At 31.0% G+C, this 24,021-nt stretch overlaps 1 long non-coding RNA gene across 1 annotated transcript; it reads left to right on the top strand.

Annotated features, from left to right (window-relative positions):
- Positions 1-3,408: 3,408 nt before the first annotated feature.
- Positions 3,409-8,084, top strand: LOC126886544 (uncharacterized). The gene is made up of 3 exons (XR_007698677.1): positions 3,409-4,413; positions 5,120-5,277; positions 7,566-8,084. It is a non-coding gene; the product is annotated as an uncharacterized LOC126886544 (long non-coding RNA).
- The last annotated feature ends 15,937 nt before the right edge of the window (positions 8,085-24,021 follow it).

Here is a 24,021-nt window from a genome sequence, read left to right as displayed (position 1 = left end):
GACGACTTTGCTAAGTAACAAGACATTTACTCAACACACACACACTACCCACTACACTAGGTAGCTGATTGAAAAAATCCACTGTACCATGCCAATGGCCATTAGTTGTCGAGGCGGCATTAAGCTAAATAAAAAAAATTGCATACACTCGTGATTAGTGACTTGTTCAAGCCCTTTCTACTACAGCCCTTTTATAAATAAGCACTTTATACCGATGAAACTTACAGAGCATATAAACAATACACAATAAGTAAAGTAGCAGTTTTTTAACCCACAAAATGGGATCAACTTTATTCTGAGCGTATCTTGCTTACTTTTTATGATAGAAATTTTTTTAAAAAACAAGAATCATGCTTTTTAAAACATTTAAACAAGTTATGATGAGTTTTCCATGGAAAGTGCTTCATTTTTTTATTATTTCACGTTGAAATATTTGATTTGGAATTTGACGAATAAGAACCTACTTTTCATTAGCTACAACTCTGCTTCTACTGGGTCTACAGACTGCACACATACTTGCTAAGAATATTTTTTCGATAAAATACTTACTTTTTGAGTTATTTGCGAAATACCGTCTAAAAACGAGTTATTTTTTGTTGAAAAATGAAGATATTCATTTGCAAATAACTCGAAATGTATTGACTTGATGAAAAAACCAGGGTAGGCAAAAACCAAAGGATTTTTCAAAAAAAAAAACAAAATTATCAGGATTTTTTGTTTAAACCAGGTTTATTTGGTTTAAACCAGGTTTATTTGGTTTAAACCAGGTTTATTTGCTTTAAACCAGGTTTATTTGATACAAAGTATCATAAGTCTAAATACTTTAAAAATGAATAAATTATTTTATAAAATAATAGTAATAAACAATAAAAAAAATGATTAAGACAACTTTTATTTTTCAACATATTCAAAATAGCCAAGTTCGAAAGTAAAAAATAGAATTTATTTATTTTAATTTTCTTCATTTGCGGCAGCTGTATAAAAAAACTTTACAATAAAAACACCAGTTTGGAGGTTCAGTAAAAAAACCAGGTTTTTTTCTTAAAAAAAACCAGTTGATTTAAACCATGATTAAACCAAGGTTTTAAGCATGTTGGTTTAAACCTACCAACCCTAGAAAAACTGTATTGAACAAAAGTTGCTTAGAATTAGTCAGTTTTTCCACTTCTGGGCGTATTTTGACAATATATTTTTTTCACCCCCGAGAAGGGGTGGACTCAACCTTAGAGCAAAAACACACATTGGCACAATATCACTTTTTTATTTGACATGTTAGCTATGCTTGTACCAAATTTTATGTCAATCCAAGCTCTTGTTTCAAATCCAAAGTTTCTTTCAAATTCGGAGGTTTTGCAATATTTTACCGTGAGTGAATGGACTATAAGGCCCATCAGTGGGTAGAAATTGAAAAAAAAAACGTAACATTTTAATTTTTTTTTTTAATAATTAAATATTAATTAATGCATTTGTGTGGAATGCGGGCCCCATCAAGTGCCCGGGCCCTAGGCGGCGGCCTAATCCGCCTAATGGTTAATCCGGCACTGAGTCAGCATACCTAACAGTCTCTGAAAATCTTTTTTATTTTCTGGTCTACGAAGTTGAGCATTTTGGATTTATCTGGACTTATACCGTTGCCTGAAATTATATGACCCATATAACAAATTTGAGTTTTACCTAACTTACATTTTGACAAATTAAATTTAACATTGTTTCTCTTAGCAATTTTGAAAATTTCTTTGAGCTTGGCATCATGCTCTTCTTTGTCTTTTCCCCAAACAATTATATATCATCAATGTAGGCACCTATGTGTCGGCACCATCCATTTTGAAAATTTCCTTGAATTTACTATGAAACACTTCTGGAGCCGATATTAAGCCATAGGGCATTCTAAGAAATTTATATCTCCCGAAAGGAGTACCAAATGTGCAAAGATTATCTACTACTTTCTGCTGTTAATGGAATTTGATAAAACCCTTGTGTTGCGTGTCTAATGTAAGTACTGAAACAGTGTCATTGCGTAATTTACTCGTTATTTGATCTAAAGTTGGAATTTGACAATGTTCTCTTTTAACAACCTTATTGAGTTCAAAAGGATCTAAACAAATTCTCAAGTAGGTACTTTCTTACAAGTATCAAAGGATTCACCCATTCTGAAGGACCTACAACTTTTTCAATAATTTTTTGCTTTTCAAGATTGTTTAGATTTTCTTCTAAATTTTTAAGTAAAGGTAAAGCTACTTTTCTTGTTGGGTGTATAACTGGTTTTGCATTATTATCAATTTTTATAGCATACCTTTTATTAATGCATCCTATGCCTGAAAAGATATCTTTAAATTGTTCAATTAAAATATTATATTCTTCAAAATCATAACCTACACTCCCTACACTATTTACTTTAGATATTAAATTTAATTGAATACTAGAATTTAAGCCTAAAATTGCTTCAGTTTTAGAATTTACAATATAAAAGTCTAAATCATGTTCAACTTTATTTCTTTCACAGTGTAATGTGCATTTACCTATACCTACCACATTAAGATTATTTCCAGTGTAAGATTGTAGTTTTGTATTTGTTTTCATGATTACCCTCCCACATATAACAATTTCATGTTCTTAGTAGATTCATAGAACATACTTTTCAGAAAAAGTATATACTTAGAATATGCGTAATTAACATTGCGAATGTGCAGAGCATATACTGAGTATATACTACATTACAGTACTTAAACGTTCTATGTATATACTTAGAATGTACTACCGCACTTTTTTTCAGTATATACCAAGAACATACTTTTTAGAAGATTCTAAGGAGGTGCTATAAACCTTCTATTTATATACTTAGAATGTACTATCGCACATATTTTTAGTATATGGGAAGAATATTCCAAGGAAGTGCTATATACCTTCTAGTTATATACTTAGAATGTACTATCGCACATGTTTATAGTATATGGGAAGAATATTCCAAGGAAGTGCTATATACCTTCTACTCAGATACTTAAAATGTACTATCGCACATATTTTTAGTATATGGGAAGAATATTCCAAGAATGTGCTGTATTTCTCAGAAGTATGTTTTCAACATCACCCAATCTCATCCTATAGGTTCTACCAAAGAATACTAACACACCCACTGGGTGTGTTAGTATTCTTTGGTTCTACTAATATATTACATTTACATATTCTAATTGCATATGAGAATGTAGCTATTACATTTTACAATATTACGTAAAAAGTAAGTATAAAATATATAAACTTTAGTTAGTTATATATAGGTACCTATGTATAATAAATATTATATGGGTAAGTAGCCTATATATAAAATATAAGTAATATATTTAGTTATTATTTGCACATCAAAATAAAAATGCTGCTTATATAATTATATAATAGCCAAATATATATAATATGTATGTAAATTACTAAAATTTATAGATATCTATAGGTATACATTATACATACTTTTACTTACTAGGTATTTAGGAAATATTGAAGTACCAATATGAATTTATTATTTTCAAACTGCTTTTTATGTTCTTAAAAATGTTTTAGTCCTTGTAGCTAGAAATACTTGGTCCTACCTAACAGCGTAGACATAAATGCATAGCTGCCCTAACAACACACAACATTCCAGGAATGTACTACCAAAGTTCTATCAATATTTGAATGTCCTGGACATTTAGGGAACATTCGGTGAACATCTGTTTAAATTATTCCTGGAATGTTACCATAAGACATTCTGTGAACATACTACCAATGTTCCTATATTTTAAGTTGCGAAATAATACATACGTGTAACAGATACAACATTACTTATAACATACCAGACAAACTAAGTGACACTTTAGGCCTACAGTGCAATAATATGTCAAATTTAAAGAGTTTCCCAAGTTCAATTAATACAATATTATAAACATACAAATGTAATAAAAATTATTGTTCGCGAATATTCAATTTGGAATGCGATTTTGTTAATAAAAAAATACTTATAACTTATGCAAAACCCAAGAGAGGCATTTATATTTATTTCTTTTGCGTTCATTTTCAAATTCGCCGTGCATATATTTTTGTGCATGGCGCTTGAGAGGGCATCACGTGACTAAAAACGACCAACCAACGACCTCGCTTCGGCCATCTTGGCATCTTCATCTTTGTGTTCATCTTTGGCCACCTTGCTTTGCCGTGGGTGGATAGTTGTTTGTATTATTTGTGCTTTTTAAGAATATTTTTTAATTCGGATACTTTTATAATAGCTTTAATAGTATTATTAACATAGTGAATAAAATGGTGTCCTGTTTTTAACGCAGTTGGAGTAGCAGAAACAAATGTAGATAAAATAATCTGCAGGAATAACGTTTCAATTATGACAGAAGCTCCAAACAAATGACTGTGAATGAAAAGCCCTATTAAAAGGTTAGTATGCAAATATGTAAACGAAGGCATGCCCTGTATTTCAGAAAATAAATTAATACTATTAATACCCTAATAATACTATTCATAAAAAATCTTTTAAGTAACCTAGATATAACAAAGTGAATAAAAGGCATAAATCAGAAGAATTATTATTTTATTTTATAAGTTAATAATTGGTCATATCCATTTATTATTTTAATAATAATTGTGAATAAGCCACAAACTTCGCTTATTCCTAACTAAAATAGTAAATAGAGATAATAATAGGATTTGTAAAACTAAAGTAATTCTTTTTGGGTTTTTGCTAATGTATGCCTTTATAAATAGAATGGTAGACCACACACTCTAATATGCAGTACCAACTAATGAATACACAGAATATTATAGTCGATTTGCTAAACTCAGTCTCAGACACAACTGGCTAGTGATTTTAGTAAATAATTTTGCCAATTTGGTAAAATTGGCAAAAAAAAAATAATAACTAAATAGTTAATAATTACTGTAATTTTGGCAAAATTGGCCAAAAACAAAAAAAATTACCTACTAAAATCACTAGCCAGTTGTGTCAGAGTTTGGGGAACCGACTATACTAATAAACAATTTCTAAGCTGTTTTATAATATTTTGTGAGTCCATTAATCATATTTTTTATTTAAAACTAAAATTTGTTAATAATGCTTAGTAATGCATATATTTTGTATTTTTAGCTTTCCAGAAGATCCTGCGAAGAAGACATGAAGTATAGATCAGATTTGTTAATAGAGGAGTATGTTCAAAACACATTTTAGAAAAAGATATTGACAGAACTTCACTTTCATCTGTTCGTTTAAGAGACTGTGCTGTTCCAATAGCTTATGTCACACAGGTATATGCATTTTTTTTCTTGGTTTTAACATCTTTAAACGCGAAATACGCAATAGCTTATCGAATTGATGCCATGTTATTTTTCTTTATTAAGGTCTTTGTTTATTATTGTGTATGTGTATTAACAACAGAAACATTTTTGGTTATTCTTTATTTTATTTTATATTTTGTCATCAAGTGTTCAGTCAATGTATGTAGTTTTCTTATGTACACCTTTATGGGTTTATACCTGGTGGATGTATATTTCAATAAATAAATAAATAAATAACCTAATTAATAATACAGTCTGTACAATATAGATACTGTTGTAATTCATTATCTACATCGGAGATCTAAGTTGACATTGTTGCCCAACTGCAAAAAATGTTTGAATTCATTTTAAGTCAAATATATCACATAATTATTGCGAAGTAGATTATACAACAAAACAGATTAATATTCAATGTAAATAAATAAAAACATCAGAAATAGAAAACAAGAATTAAGGTATAATCTTATGTTACAGTTATTAAGGTACCAAGGGTATTATAAGGATAATAACGCTTGAGGTCAATGGTGTTTTTAACAAGGGCCTGAGGGATATACGTTGACCGAAAGCGTTATTATTATAATACCTGTGGTGCCTTCAACGTTTAATGTCTGACTAAATTATTCTTTATATGCGAAAAATTTGAATGAATTTTGAATTGATTAGTTTTTAAATAAGTACATTTACCAGTAACAGTAGTAACATAATTGTGGTAACCATAGTTTTACTTAGGTTGATATTTGTCAACTTGACAGTATCTAAGTCGTTACTTAAATTTAATGCCCAAGGGCGTTATATCATACTTAACAGACTTCGAAATGTCATTATTTGTCAAATAATGTACCAGTAGGACCACAGACCATACATACTTATAGACGTTTCACGGCCATGTTAATCTTTCGGATCGAATTAACGCCATCTCTTGATTGGAATGGGAACTAAATTGACTAATTTTAGTTACGTGGGAATTTCAAATTATAAGTTTTGGGGGATTTTTGATGAAATTTCGCAGGAAATTAAAACAACAGAAGGACAATTCAATGTTTTATTCAATATTTTTCTGAAAACCTCAAATATTCCAATTTGTTTTCAAAATTCTAAACACTACTCCCATGTGTCACGTGAAAGCACTGATGTGTAATATTGAGTGGAATGAAAATTTTTGAAAGAATCTTGTAGGATGATTGTTTAGATAAATATTACCTTATAATCTTTTACAAACTTCCAAAAATATATAGGCCCAAAATGTTGATGACACACTTGTCTATTAAAATAAACTGTTTCGATTATATTGTTTTTTTAAATGTGGAGAAACACAACACGGGATGATCAATGTAAACTAAAAATTCTACTCATTAAAACGGACAGGAGGTTAATACAATTGATTATTGATTAAAATTGTGATTAAATCTAATTAAAAACGTAACACCACTATAATAAAATAATTAAGCAACAAACTGTGAAATTAAAAGTAAATAACAAATTAATTTAATTTTCAACTGTCAGTTGTTAAATATGACAAGAGAATTGACTGACAGCGACATCTCTTGATTGGAATGGTAACTAATTTGCTGTCTTGACCTTGACAATTTACGTGAAACGTCTATGAGTATGTATGGTTTGTGAGTAGGACATTAAAGTAAATAATAAAAACAATAAATATAATGAATACTAAATACTTATTTGTTTGTGAAAAATCTATTTCTTTGTGGCTTTTTTGTAATTAACTATTCTAATGAGGAAATAAGCCACAATTTACTTGAAAAAATAATTTTATTAAGGTTTCTACTTCCACGTCGGATGTCCGTTGTCAAAATACAAAATGTTCATTATTATTATTTTATTTATTAAATATTATTTATTTAAATATTATTTAATATTTATTTTTTTATTATTATTATTTATGCGTATTATTACCTGTAAATAATATTTCTTCTGATTGTTAATTGGACGGCGTTATGCATAACTCGACCAAGCGCCATTTCTTTAATATTGAGATAACAGCGGATTCTGGTGACACATAGCTAAAACTGTCTTGGAAAAAATCCCTGTTATTGTCACGTTAACGGTTACTAAGAAAAACAAAATTAAACCAAGCGACATTAATCCACTTACCATTAAGCGACCATTAAGCAACAAAGAAACGAAAAACTTTGAAGCCATTTATCTCAAAACTATGTTTTGGCGCTTGGTCGAGTTATGCATAACGCCGTCCAATTGTAAAGGATAGAAAAATTACCTTTTATTTTATTTTCTTTTAGAATCAGCTGAGAGAAGTGGTCTACAAAAAACCAGAAAGGAAACGGAATATGTGGCTACGAAAAGCAGAAGAAAGGTTTACAAAGCAAATGTGACACATTTTTTTATAATATTTAGGAATGTCAGTAAATTACATTAAAAAATGTATGTAAAGATTTTTTGCAATAAAAATGTTTATATTTATCAAGGATGTATTATTTGGTATGGCCACATATCGTCAGTAATGTGACAATACCTCCTATCTGTTTTTTTCAAGAGATTTGTAAGATAGACTAAAAACTTGTTTCGGCCACCTCCTGTTTTCATATATTTTTTGACTTGTTTTGCAGTAAATTCAACTATCTATTTACTACAAAAAAGTCAGAATACGTACGAAAACAGAAAGTGACCTTAAAAAATGTTTTTTGTCTCCTGCAAACCTCATGAAAAAACATATAGGAGGTATTGTCACATTACTGACGATATATTTCAGTGAATGTCTAAAAAATATACTGTGAATGTTCAAAGAACGTTCGTAGACATTCATGGAATGTTCTAACAAGACATTCAGTCTAAAAATATACTGTGAATGTCCAAAGAACATTCATGGAATGTTCCAACAAGACATTCAGTCTAAAAAATAGACTGTGAATGTCCAAAGAACATTCGTAGACATTCATGGAATGTTCCAACAGAACATTCTAAGAATATTTAAAATGCTGACAGCACTTTCCTGGGACTTTCCAGGGACATTCGTGTGCATTTGGGGACATTCCAGGAATGTTTTCAATGTCCTGTGTGTACATTCTAGGAACATTCATGGAATGTTTTGTGTTATTAGGGTGTACTTGTACTGCAACTGCAAACTATTTTCATATTTTGCTCTTTTGTTTTTGTTACCTACCCCCTTCCCTTGTGCAGGTATAAAATGCAATGCAAGGGTCAGAATGACAATGAATGGCCGTTTCCGGATTCCCGAAAATTATAGGTAAAAATACTTATGGTATGATATATATAAACTCAAATCAAAATGGTATATTCATTTCAACTGAAAACGAAACGAGAATTTCTCATTTTTCTTCAATAGAATTAAGTTTTAAACTTTTTACCATACAATTAAAACGGTTTAAAAAAAATGAATTAGATAGTTCAGTAGTACTACCAAAATACATAAATTTTATTAATTATTCTTAACGCGAAGTTGATAATCTATAGGCTAACATTATTCTTCTCCCTATAGGTACATACAGTATATTCTTTTTAAGATATTTTAAAAGTATATACAAGTATGTGTTAAGCATATACTTTTGCATATACTTACGCATATACTAAGAATATTCGATTAAGGTATATTCTAAGAATAAACTTTTACGAACATTCCGAGATACTACGTACCCGAATGTGCTCAGTATATTCGGTGCAAGAATATTCTTTGAGGCACATGCAAAGAACATGAAATTTAGAATGTTTTTTATGGTACATGCTATGCTTGTACTACGCATATACTAAAAAGGATATACTTCGACGAATGTTGGTAGGATATGCTTAGAACATGATGCGAACATCATTGTTATGTGGGCTGTTAGAAAATCCTTTCTAAAGTTTCAAAAATACCTACTCATTGGTAATACACAATGGTAATACATTTGCCATTGCACCTGAATCTATTTTGAAAGTAATTTTATGTTTATTTATATTTAAATCTGCAAACCATGCTATATTTGTGAAATTATTTTCCCCTGCATTAACTTCTAGTACATTGTCTACGAACAAATAATTACAACTACTTGTTACCTTTGGACTTTTAGTTACAGTATTTATTTCATTAACCTTTTTGTTTTGAAATTTTTTCTTTCTACATACTGTTGCAAAATGATTTGGTAATTTACAAAAATTACATACCTTACCAAAGGCTGGACAATTATTTATTCGATGCGACCTTTAACCAAATTTATTACAATTTTGTATATTCTGACTCCTTCTGATCTCCTCTGACCTCTTGATGTTTCTCCTTCCCACCACCTTGATAACGATTACCTGATTTGTTGTCTGCTTCCACTTCTATTACATTACTCGAGGCTCCTACTCTCATCATTTCACTTCTGGCTCTGGATGACTCTTTACCTGGCAAAAGTTCGATTGCTTTCTCCAATGTAACACCATCTTCTTGTAATAGTCTTTCTCGTATTTCATTGTTCTTAATGCCACATATAATCATTGTTACAATAAGATTATCTTGAAGCTTTTCCAATTTGCAATTACCTGCCCTTTTCTTCAACTCGGTTATGAAATTATTGGTTGGTTGTCCTGGGTCTTGTTTGTAAGTAAAGAATTTATACCTTTCATATGCAATATTTTCTTTTCCTTGGAAGTGTACTTCAAACTTTTCCAATCAACATTTTAACTTATTTTTTTCGTCCTCTGCCATATGTTATTGGTATACAGGGTGTCCCGAAAAGATTGGTCATAAATTGTAACACAGATTCTCGGGTCAAAAATAGGTTTATTGAACCTCACTTACCTATATACATTAGTGCACACAAAAAAAGTTACAGCCCTTTGAAGTTACAAAATGAAAATAGATTCTTTTTCATATGTCCAAAACTCTCAGAGATTTTTTATTGAAAATGGACATAAGGCATTTTTATGGCAGCAATATCTTAAAAAAAATTTAAGTAAAATTTGTGCACCCCATAAAAATTTTATAGGGGTTTTGTTCCCTTAAACCCCCCAAACTTTTGTGTACGTTCCAATTAAATTATTATTGTGGCACCATTAGTTAAACACATTATTTTTAAAACTTTTTTGCCTCTTAGTACTTTTTCGATAAGCCAGTGTTTATCGAGATATTTTGAATATTTATCGAATCCACCATGGTTAAGTACGATAATAGAAACCTGTTAATAATCTGAAAATTTATTTATAATTTACATTTTTAGGTATATTTTGAAAAAGAAGCTACATCTCGATAAAAGGTGACTTATGAAAAAAAGACTAAAAGGCAAAAGTTTTAAAAACACAGTGTTTAACTAATGGTACCACAATAATAGTTTAATTGGAACGTACACAAACATTTGGGGGGTTTAAAGGAACAAAACTCCCATAAAATTTTTACGTAAATATATTGAAAAGAAAGCAGCATCTCAATAAAAACTGGCTTATCGAAAAAATACTAAGAGGCAAAGAAGTTTTTAAAACGTTGTGTTTAACGAATGGTACCACAATAATGAATTAATTGGAACGTACACAAAAGTTTGGGGGGGGGGGGGGTTTAAGGGAACAAAATCCTCATAAATTTTTTATGGGGTGGACAAATTTCACTTTAATTTTGTTTTAAGATGTTCCTGCCATAAGAATGATACATGTCCATTTTCAATAAAAAATCTCTAATAGTTTTCGATATATTAAAAAAATCGATTTTCATTTTGTCATTTCAAAGGGCTGTAACTTTTTTTATGAGCACATTCGTACTAAGCTAAGTTAGGTTCAATCGAACTATTTTTGACTCCAGCATGTGTGGTATAATTTATGACCAATCTTTTCGGGACACCCTGTATAACAATGATACAAACCAAAGATGTATGCCGTAGATATATAACAGGCAAAGCAATAGGTATACATGGAGAAAATAAAAGAAGCAACAATGGCTTCAGACTGTTACAATAGGGCTTTTCATTGACTGTCATTTGTTTCGAGCTCCTATCATATGTTGTATAATCCGTGTATTATATGGCTTTTCATCTATTGTCATTTGTTTCGAGCTTCTGTCATGTCACATAAATAGGTCTGTTCGTACAGGAATCAGAAACTATCACTGACTATCAGCAACTGCACGACGCATGCGTGTTTCAATATTGGCGTTCGCACAATTGAAACACGCATGCGTCGTGCAGTTGCTGATAGTCAGTGATTCCTGTACGAACAGACATTTTATGTGACATGACAGAAGCTCGAAACAAATGACAATAGATGAAAAGCCATATAATACACGGATTATACAACATATGATAGGAGCTCGAAACAAATGACAGTCAATGAAAAGCCCTATTGTAACAGTCTGAAGCCATTGTTGCTTCTTTTATTTTCTCCATGTATACCTATTGCTTTGCCTGTTTCCTCATTCTTTATAATTAGTCTAGCATTTAAATACCCTATTACTATGAATAATTGTTTACAATCACCATTACATACCATTAATTTTAAGAAAATGTTTTTCTGATGAATTTTCATTGAGATTTATTTATATAAAGGATTCACCCCCATGTTATAGATATTACAATGGTATACATACCTATATTTTCAGGGTATAAAATTGCAATTGTATTTACATAAATCGCACTGTCTTTAGAATATGTATATTATAGTACATATAATCTATTATAATTAAAAATATTTATTGTGATTATTTACAAATTTAGATACAATTTGATCTAGATTTATTAGATTGTAAAAATGAATTGAATTATTGTAACTTAATTGATTACTGTCCATTTCAGAAGTTTCCAAACTACTGGCAATCTCCACTGCTCCCTCCAAGTCTAGATTCCTGGTGCCCAATAGTCTTGATTGTATTCTTTTGGAACATAATCCAAAAACAAATTGGTTCCTTATGGCAGACTTTAGATGTGCTTGAAAATTGCAATTTATATATACTTCATCTAATTTACTTACCGTTGCACGTCATTCGCGTCATAGCCCGTGACGTCACATGATACCAACACGAAATATTTAGGCGGTAGGTGTGTTCTTTTTATAATCACTTTGCCGAGTACAATGGCATTATAGCCACTAGACATATTTTATTATATACGCGTAGAAATAATATTTAAATATTTCTATTAATGTTAGCTTAAAGAAAGAAACAATAATATGTTTCATTTAATTTGCACAAATGGATTATAAAGTGTTTTTATGAAGCACATTTGTTCGGAATACACTGTAACTATAATCGAACGGAGGTGACATTTTGGCATAAATTGGTAACATTTATTTGACAGTTGCGGTGATGACAATTCATATTTGTTTATATTCTTTACTACAAGTATTTGTTTCATTATATTTACTGTTTTTATTATGTACTTTAACGTAAGATTATAACTGAATTCTTGTTTTCTATTTTTAAAGTTGTTATTTATTTACATTGAATATTAATTGGTATTGCTGTAAAATCCACTTCCGCAAAAATTGTGTGATGTATTTGATTTAAAATGAATTCAAGAATTTTTTGTAATTGGGCAACAATGTCAACTAAGATCTCTAACGTAGATAATGACGTGCAACGGTAAGTAAATTAGATGAACTGTAGAAATTATTGCACTGATTCTCCTTCTACTTGCCGTCTGCATTTAAATCTGTAAGTTTCAGCAATTTCCAAAGGAACAGGATTGTAAAAATTGTTCATTTTTAACAACTTAGTCCTATATTTTATCTATCATCTGCTGGTTATACACATATTTTAGAAATATATACTCTACTTTTCCAAAAACTACTTTATATCATATTTTATTTTTATGATCTATTTTTATTATATATCATTTTAATAGGTTAGGTAGGTACTTAAATCAAATCTTCTCTTTTTCTTCCCATTTGTAATACAAACTTATCCAACAAACATAAAAGTATAAAATACTGTTTATACTCTTATATTATATTTGTGGGATAATACATGTTCTATACTTTTTAATCGATAAAATACATATAATAACGACATCATTAATTCAATTTCTAATTATATTATGTATAAATATTATTCTCAATATGTATGTGAGTTGGTGTGTATATGAATAGGGTTGTATCCAGTTGTATCCAACTTGGCGATTATGCGTTTTCGTGACTATTTCTGTGTTACCGACATTTCACAGTTTAGGCGAATTGGGGGCGACCCAATAAATATAGACATTATAGACAAAATATTTTTAGAACGTGTAATGACATATTTTTAAATCTGCCGCGTTTAGGATTCCGATCCTGATTAAAAATTTGGCAACATCGCGGAATGGGTTGTAACTATGTTGTAACATTTATCCTTACCTTGCTGAATGCACCCACTGTCACTGTCAATATTTCAAGATCGTAAGATGACGTATATATTTTCTGTCACATTCCGTGCATCTGCACAGCCACAGCCTCCTAGCAATCGTAAAGACCGCTTAAGTAATTTTTTTGTTTTTGGCCAATTTTGCCAAAATTGGCAAAATTACTAACTACCTATTTAGTAATTGTTTTTTTTTTGACAATTTTATCAAATTGGCAAAATTACTTACTAAAATCCCTAGCCAGTTGTGTCTGAGTTTAGCGAACTGACTATTGGCTCCGTGCGTCTCCCCTCTACTTACAGTCACGTGACACGCTGTCAGATTTTGTCAGGACGTTTTAACATTGAGTCTTATGGGATTATTTTGTTAAACTTGAATATTTTATTTTGTAGTGATAATAACCGAATACAATTGTTAGAATTCATTAGTTATTAATTTATAATGTAATTTATAGTGCAACAAAATATTTTCTTTTTCGTTAATAAATATTTATTGACATAAACTGCGATAGTGAGGTTATGTATACAAAATCAAACTGATAATCAATATTGGAAAGTGAAGAATTTATATCACATTAAGTGCGTTTTTATTTTCTGTTTATATTAATACATAATATCACTAGCGTGACACGGCATTTTTTTTAATGTCTCATTGGAACATACACAAAGCGTCCTGATAAAATTTCAAAAAACCGCCACCATGAGCAGGTCGGTCGATTTTGCTTTGACACTTTGTTAACGCTCGGAGCGTATACCAAGGGTATTATAAAGATAATAACGCTTGAGGTCAATGGTCTATATACCGAGGGCCTCTGGCCAGAGGGATATACGTTGGCCGAAAGAGTTACTATCTGTAATACCCGTGGTGCCTTCAACGGTTAATGTCCGACTAAATTATTCTTTATATGCAAAAAATTTGAATGAGTTTTGAATATTCATTTGTTTTCAAATAAGTACATTTACCAGCAATAGTCGTAACCTAATTGGTGGTAACCATAGTTTTACTTAGGTTGTTATTTGTCAATTTGACAGTATTTAACTAGTTATTTAAATTTAATACTCTAGAGCGTTATTTTTCAAAATAACGCCCAAGATATCATACTTAACTGACTTCGAAATCATGTCATTATTTGTCAAATAATATTCGCGGTATGCAAGTACTTGGAAGGGAAACGAGAAACGACCGTGCGCGAGTCGCGGAGAAATATTGCAACTATCTTAAATAATTCATACAGTCAATTGAAATTTTCAAATTGACAAGTATATTTCATACTTTCTGTCATTGAAGCAGAAAAATTATATATTGCTCCACAATATTGATATGATATGCAATTATTATATAAAGGTAAATTTAATTAATTATATTTTGCTTACAGTACTGCATTTTAATAACTAATTCTATTTACTACATACAATTGTTTACGTTTTCATAACATAACCTGAATCTTATTTTTCTTCTTATTATTTTTTTTGGACTATGGCCTTGACAATTATCCAATAACCAGGACTAATATAATTGGCCAATATAATTAAAAGTGCGAATAAAAGTACAGAGCGTAGAAATAGGGGTCGCTTTGCCAAACTTGCACGGTCCCAATACCAGTTGGACATTAAGTTTGTGTTCGTTTATATTCTGTTAATGTTTTAAACATTTTTCCAAGAAAAGGACCTCTTAAATGAAATACGTAGATATTAACATTACATTAAATAACATTAAAAAAAAATACAATTTCACCCTTCCGACTTTATTTTGGTAAAATCATCAATCAGATTGGTGTAGTCTGTAATCAAACTGGTAAAGTAGAAGCCATGATACTATAAATAAAAAGATAGTATTTTCCCGTAGCTCAAATACGTCTAAGTTCGCGCATTGATTACGTAACTGGAGGCCGGAAGTTGAATTTGAATTCTTGTTAAAGTTAAATGGATTTGTATGCATTATGTGATAAAATTATTCAATTAGCAAAATAACATTAAACTTCAATGTATTCGAAAAGAATTTAGAATTTAAAAGATAAAATATAAAATACAACCGCGAAAAATTCAAAGTAATCGAATATTACGAATAATTACGAACCATTTCGAACTTGCCGGTCTCAAGTTACGTCACGACTTCCGGATGTGCAATATATTATCTTGTTATTTATAGTATCATGGATGCTTGTTAAAACAAAATAAAATTATAAATGATTACACAGGTGCGGCTAAAGATACAGTGCTGGTCCCTAATTTGCGCATGCGTGTCCCCACCTCCAACGTTGCCGTTTCCGAGATAGTTTGAAGGACAAATTTGTCAAATTACGTTGAGAAACAAGAAACGCGTCTAACTTCACTTGTATTTTGTATTTGTCCAGTGATGTGGGAGGGAGGGGATGCGGCATACGGTGAAGTAGATGGGCTCGGTTTCACCAAAGATCTTATACTCATAGATTTGGCCAACTCGGAAAAATAGCGTAACGCGGAGCAGTTCTGGTCGGTGGTCTATCCATCTCTCTCTACCGGCGCTTAACTTTCTCTCTCTAGCATATGATGGCCGCCGCCTGTGTGTCACTGTCGTTCCGTTACTCCCAAGGTTCATAGATAGGGGTTAGGTTATCTAAGGGTTATCTCATAACTATGTGGGCGGAAGCGAGAGGGAGGGGAATGCCTACGTCACTCGTACGACAAAGTCAAGTTTGACAGTTGTTTGTGGTTATATTTCCGTATATTTTTGTGGAATTTTCTTGTAATATGTAATATCGTTTATTTGTTTAATATTTGTTGAGTTTTTAAGCATATAAGGACAATATTACTATTGGGACCGTGCAAGTTCGGCAAAGCGACCTCTATTTCTACGCTCTGTACTTTTATTCGCACTTTTAATTATATTGGCCAATTATATTAGTCCTGGTTGCTGGATAATTGTCAAGACCATAGTCCAAAAAAATAATAAGAAGAAAAAATAAGATGCAGGTTATGTTTAGCAAACGTAAACAATTGTATGTAGTAAATAAAATCAGTTATTAAAATGCAGTACTGCAAGCAAAATACAATTAATTAAATTTACCTTTATATAATAATTGCATATCATATCAATATTGTGGAGCAATATATAATTTTTCTGCGTCAATGACAGAAGGTATGAAATATACGTCAATTTGACAATTTCAATTGACAATATGAATTATTTAAGATAGTTGCAATGTTTCTCCGCGACTCGCGCACGGTCGTTTCTCGTTTCCCTTTTCAAGTACTTGCACACCGCGAATAATTACTTATTTGGGTCCTATACAAAGGCAGTAATGACTTGTGAAGTGTGTTTTCGTAACCGTGTAAAGTTAGTTTAAAAATTATAATATTACACATAATAATATGTAGTTTTGTATGTTATAATAATAAAACATTTTTTAGATGAGTGGTGGTAACATTTGTAGCATAGCTATATGTAAAAGCAACTCCAAAATTCCTGAACCAGATGAAAACAAAATAATGCTTTTGGACATTTCCCAAATACCTTAACATTATCAAACAATAATGGATAATAAAATGTTACAAGATAAATGGGCCTCTAAACATAAGAAAATAGGTAGCAAACATTTCCTCGTGTCTGAATATGTTAATATTATGTTATGTCTTTTTTATATTTTAACCTAATAATAAATTATTTATATTATTTGTTCTTTTGTTGTTGCATACCATCAAAAATGATAAAAGTGCTGCACATTCCACGAAAAACATAATGAGTAAGTACCTACATATTAGTATTTTTGATTTTAAACTTTTTCTTCTATTTTTTTGGATTTTTGTGCTAATTAAATTGTTTTCTCCATTTAAAACACACATAATAAGTGTTAAATGAATTCTAGTTTTTTGTTAGCCAGACTATTGATTTTTAAGGGAAAAATTGATATAATTACCAATATAAGAACCACTTAATATACCTATACCCAAGAAAATCTCAAAATATATTGCAAAACCTAAGTTTTTGAACCTTTTATTAGCATTGACTCTTATGGCAATTTTAAAATTGTCGTACGGATGACGTATTCCCGCCTTTAAAAAGCCAGCCTTTGATTGGTCTACAGTTATGAGACAACCTACGCCCTAATCTATTAACCTTGCGTTACTCCCACCTCTTGGTAGATACGCTCACACTCGCACGACAGACAAAGATAGCTAAACCACCGTACTTGATATCGGCGTTACACCCCGATGCATTGAGTAGCATATGACTAGCCAGATCTATTTTCTTTACATATCTCTGGGTTTCACTCGCAAAAACGCTCCATCCAATATGGCGGAACAACTCTTTGGTAGTGTATTCTGCTCTATTATAAAATATATAATTATAAAATTATATTATATTATATAAATATATAAATAATTAAAAATTTTAATAACCAATTAATAACATATTCCATATATAACATATAAAAACCTGCCCGTCGCCATATTGGATGTAGCACAAAAGTGTCAAATCAAGTGGTCCGTCCCATTTAGTAAATACAAAATCATCCCTTATGTCGTATCCCCTCTCTCCCATATCACTGTATTTGTCACAGCTTTGGTTGTTTGTTGGATAATGGTTGGATATTTTTTATATTTTGGATCTAAGTTGTATGTGTATGTCCTGTTTTATTCATTAAAAAGGACTCCTAAATAAAAGTTTATTCTCAGATACAGATTATTCATGGTTTGACCCAAATCAATATGAAAAAAGGGCATTTATTGAAGCTACATAATTTTAAACTGTTAATTACAAGGATCAAATAGATATTCTTTATAATTAATTTAGACACTTTTGTGTAGAAATAAATATTTTTAGTAGGTGTATAGATATATAAGATCTAATTTCAATTAATTTAAATGCACAAATATCATGCTTGAGAAATTGTGGAAAAGTTTATAGGTCTGGATCCCGCGTATGAAAAAAAAGTTGATTAATAGCAAGCTGAAAATTTGTTAATAGCTTAAGGGTGTCTAGTCGGATAAACTTTGATATATGGGAACGCTGGAACAGGGGCAGTTTTAATTGTGGAACAGGTTAAAAATTTGGAACGGTCATACCACGAAAACGGCACATTTATTTTGTCCGACAGAACAGATTTAAACACTCCGAACAGAGATTAAGCTCTCATGCAAAAATCAGACTGCTATTTGTCACCTGTCATAATTCCTGTCATTTGACATATTCTACATCATGCCCCGCGCACTCTAATAGAAAACATGTAATCGTATTTATTTTCCTTCCATTTTGTCAGAGGCGCTGATGTCGGCATTGTGATTGGTGGAACATGACTTTTGACAAATCCTGCGCTATCTGTGAATCTGTGTTTAGTGTTCGTGTTCGTTCGTTCGTTGTCGTTCAGTCATTTTATATGGTCGGTTTATGTGATGTTGATGTTGATGTGTTTGTGTCACCATAAAAAGCTGATATTCAGTCGTGTTTTTCGATATTTTGTAATCGAGTACCTTTTTAAAGGTAAGTTTTTCTGATTATAAGGTAGAGATTTTTTGATTGTAGGTACTGTTTATCCAACAGTTTTAAAATACACATTTTATTTCGCGTTTTGTTGTTAGGTCTAATGGCTCCCATCAGGTGTTGTGTGCAGACGGAGGAAAAATTCAACGAGTAAACATATATTTAATCCAAATTAAATACTCATATTTCTATGTAAAATGTCACATTATTGTATAAATAAATAATTAAGAATCAAAAGTTGTTTGTGTTGTGCCTTTATTGTCCACTTGAATAAAATATTAAATATTGGAAGTAGCGTATGGAGGCTATGATGTACCTAGCATGGAGGCTAGATTACGCCACTCTTCCTATCCAATCAACAACAAGAACGTTTAAAATTTCACACCTATCATGTCGAAGCTACAGACCACTTATGTGGAGGCCAGATTTGTAGTACCCTTCCATTTAACCAGGTGCTGAGATGGCGCTGAAATACGTGACATATTTTTCAAAGAGTAAGATCGCATTCTACCAAATCACACAACACTTTTTTCTATGTTCTACATGTTCCACTCATTAAAACGCCCATTTGGTGATAAATAGCAGTCTGATTTTTGCATGACAGTTTAATCTCTGTTAGAAGAGTTTAAGTCTGTTCTGTCGGACAAAATACATGTGCCGTTTTCGTGGTATGACCGTTCCAAATTTTTAACCTGTTCCACAATTAGAACGGCCCCTGTTTCAGTGTTCCCATATATCAAAGTTTGTCCGACTAGGCACCCTTAAGCTATTAACAAATTTTCAGCTTGCTATTAATCAACTTTTTTTTCATACGCGGGATCCAGACCTATTAGGATTTGTTAAAATTCTGGATTCAAAAGTACAGTTCAATTCAACAGATATAACATAATATACCTATGGTATTAACAATATAAACAGGTTAATACATACAATAAAACAAAGGTTTCTGGAATTTTAATCCTTTATTATATTATAGATATAGGGCTGGTACTTTATTTCCCGATTAAACCGCCATTAGCTAACCGGGTTTAATCAGGACAGAAATATATGCATAGCATAGACATAAACACAATTATACTTATTATTATGATTAGGAGTGCGAAATTGGAAAACCAAGGTAAGGGATAGGAAGCTGATTCTGGAACAGGTCACAAGACTCACCATGGATTGTGAAGCCAATGATGATGATATTAAGATTATACATGGTATTACAACGCAAGAGGCCCAAAGAGGTACTTTTCTTTCCCGATTAGCTAACCGAGGTTTAACCGGGACATAAAGTACCGGCCCATAATCTATAAAGTTTTGAACCAAAAGTATGTATTACACTTTCATTTTCGTGTCATCAGCATTTGTTTATTTAAACATACTTCTAAACCTAAAATAGCACTTCCATATTGTATGATGGTTATGTTGTTCTTTAACTGACAAAATAATTAAATTCAACGTTTTACTCTTTTCAATGATCTTATATTTTCTTAATACCCTTACAGGTACAGGTAAAACAAAAAAGAATTTTATTTTTATAGGTTATTTTTATATTTACTTTACAAAAATATTATTATGTCATTTGTCAAAATAAAAGATTCCTTGCCACGAGCTAGCATTTTGAATTTCCCGGCGATGTCAATGTGTAAACAACATGACAACGTTGTAAATATTTTGACGCATGCGCAAAGTAGGGAGCGGCCAGTGACTCCCATATCACTGGGAGCGGCACGTATCTTTAGCCGCATCCATGATTACACAAATCACGTGTATAATCCATTGACAGACGTCAAACATTTATTGATTTTTCATTTGTCTGGAAAATATTTGACGTTTTGACGTCACACTAATCACGGTCCATTGTTCTATAACTTATATTCGTTGCCAATAGGGCTTTTCATGGATTGTCATTTGTTTTGAGCTTCTGTCATATGTTGTATAATCTATGTATAATATTAATATACACTAGTGATGTGGGAGGGAGGGGATGCGGCTTACGGTGAAGTAGATGGGCTCAGTTTCACTCGCAAAAACGCGCCATCCAATATGGCGGAACAACTTTTTGGTAGTATATTCTGCTCTATATAAAATATATAATTATAAAATTATATTAATTATATAAAGATATAAATAATTAATAATTTTAATAACTAATTAATAACATATTCCATATATAACGTATAAAAACCTGCCCGTCGCCATATTGGATGTAGCACAAAAGTGTCAAATCAAGTGGTCCCATTTAGTAAATACAAGATCATCACTTATGTCGTATCCTCTCTCTCCCATATCACTTATACACGTATTATATGACATATGACAGAAGCTCGACAGATTATTTTTAGTTACTCCTATGCTCGCCAGGTAGCGTACCGCTTATTTTGATTTGCCTATTGGCTCCGTGCGTCTCCCCTCTGCTTACAGTCACGTGACACGCTGTCAGATTTTGTCAGGACGTTTTAACATTGAGTCTTATACAATTGTTAGAATTCATTAGTTTTATTAGTTAGAATTATTAGAATTTATACTGTAATTTATAGTGCAACAAAAATATTTTTATTTTCGTTAATAAAGTTTTATTGACATAAACTGCGATAGTGAAGTTATGTATACAAAATCAAACTGATAATCAATATTGGAAATAGAAGAATTTATATCAGATTAAGTGCGTTTTTATTTTCTGTTTGTATTAATACATAATATTACTAGCGTGACACGGCATTTTTTTTAACGCTGTGTCTAGGTACACGCTAACGTGTATGCAAATAAAAAAGTTAGTTACACGCGAATTAAACTTCATCAAGCCAGTGACGTCATTATTTAGCGTGCGCAGTGACTATACAGGGTGTAACGAAAATACAGGTCATAAATTTAATCCCATATTCTGGGACCAAAAATAGTTTGATTGAACCTAACTTACCTTAGTACAAATGTGAATATAAAAAAAGTTACATCCCTTTGAAGTTACAAAATTAAAATCGATTTTTTCCAATATATCGAAAACTATTAAAGATTTTTTATTGAAAATGGACATATGGCATTCTTATGACAGTAGCATCTTAAGAAAAAATTATAGTGAAATTTGGACACCCTATAAAAATTTTATGGGGGTTTAGTTCCTTTAAACCCCCCCCCCCCCCAAACTTTTGTGTACGTTCCAATTAAATTATTATTGTAGTACCATTACTTAAACACAATGTTTTTAAAACTTTTTTGGCTCTTAGTACTTTTTCGAAAAGTCAGTTTTTATCGAGATATTTTGAATATTTGTCAAATCCACCACATATTTGTATATGGTTAAGTACGATTATGGAGACTTGGTAATAATATGAAAATTTATGTATGATTTACATTTTTAGGTATATTTTGAACCGTATTAAAAGAGAAGCTATATCTCGATAAAAGGTGCCTTGTCGAAAAAATACAAAGAGGCAAAAAAGTTTTAAAAACATTGTGTTTAACTAATGGTATCGCAGTAATAGTTTAATTGGAGCGTACACAAACATTTGGGGGGTTTAAAGGAACAAAACCCCCATAAAATTTTTATTTAAACATATTAAAAAAAGAAGCCGCAACTCGATAAAAACTGCCTTATCGAAAAAATATTAAGAGCCAAAAAAGTTTTAAAAATATCGAATTTAACTAATGGTACCACAATAATGATTTAATTGGAACGTACAGAAAAGTTTGGGGGGGTTTAAGGGAACAAAACCCCCATAAAATTTTTATGGGGAGCACAAATTTCATTGTAATTTTTCTTTAAGATGCTCCTGCCATAAGAATGCCACATATCTATTTTCATTAAAAAATCTCTAATAGTTTTCGATATATTCGAAAATATCGATTTTCATTTTGTAACTTCAAAGGGCTATAACTTTTTTTATGTGCATATTTGTACTAAGGTAAGTTAAGTTCATTCGAACTATTTTTGGTCTCAGAATATGCGATTTAATTTATGACCTGTATTTTTGTTACACCCTGTATATTTTGGTACACGCTATTTTGATATGTTTGTTTAATAGAAAAATGATTGTTATTAAGGGAAGGGGGAGGGAAGCAGAACTATTCAGATGTTTCAAACTTAATTGCAATAAAGCAATGTGTATAGTGTAAAAGTATATATTCAGGTTAGCAAAATAAATATAGTTGACATGACATGTACAAAATACTGTTAATAATTTTTATACGTAAGTTAATGATACCACTTTATAAACCAATGCTGTTGAGTTTATCTCTATTTATACAGGGAGTTGAACTTGTTACGATTTTCGTAGAAAATTGGTTATAACTTTGTAAATACCCTGTATAACATAATAAACCTTTATATTTTTGTGATTGGGACGTTAAAAGATTTCGAACATAAAATAAAATATAGGGTGTTTCATTAAAAAAAAACAAGTTTGGTCTGCCACTATGTTATCGAACATTCTAACTAATTTTGTAATATGATGCTCAAAGTTTGCTACAATTTTTATTGCTAACTTTTATTGCTATCTATTACTATAGCGGATCTACTGAGCTTTATCACACTAATCAATCGCCCTGTATATTTTATCTTAATACTTCTGCTACACTAGGGCCGGTACTTTATGCCTCGATTAACAGCCTTTTAGTTAACGCAGGTTTAATCGGGACCTCTTCAGTGTCTCTTGCCTTGTAATAAATGCAATTATAATTATTATTATACTTATTTTAATTATTATAATACTTGTAATACTGTAATTGCATTTATTACAACGCAAGAGACCCTAAAGAGGTCCCGATTAAACCTCCGTTAACTAACGGGCTGTTAATCGAGGCATAAAGTACCGGCCCTTAATCACGAATTTTTGTCTCTTATCTTTTTCATAATGTTTTAAAATTTTGTTAAACTCATTAAAAGAACTAAATAATTGTCCTTCACTCCGTAATTAATTTAAAAACAAACAGTAAACAAATAAAAAATAAGAAATCTCTTTACTAATCAATATTAAAATGTAAACACAACGCGATTAGA

The sequence above is a fragment of the Diabrotica virgifera genome, chromosome 6, assembly GCF_917563875.1.
Source record: "Diabrotica virgifera virgifera chromosome 6, PGI_DIABVI_V3a".
Lineage (NCBI taxonomy): Eukaryota > Metazoa > Arthropoda > Insecta > Coleoptera > Chrysomelidae > Diabrotica > Diabrotica virgifera.
The sequence above is the reverse complement of the archived record's forward strand: the minus strand, read 5'-3'. Positions and strand labels throughout refer to the sequence as shown.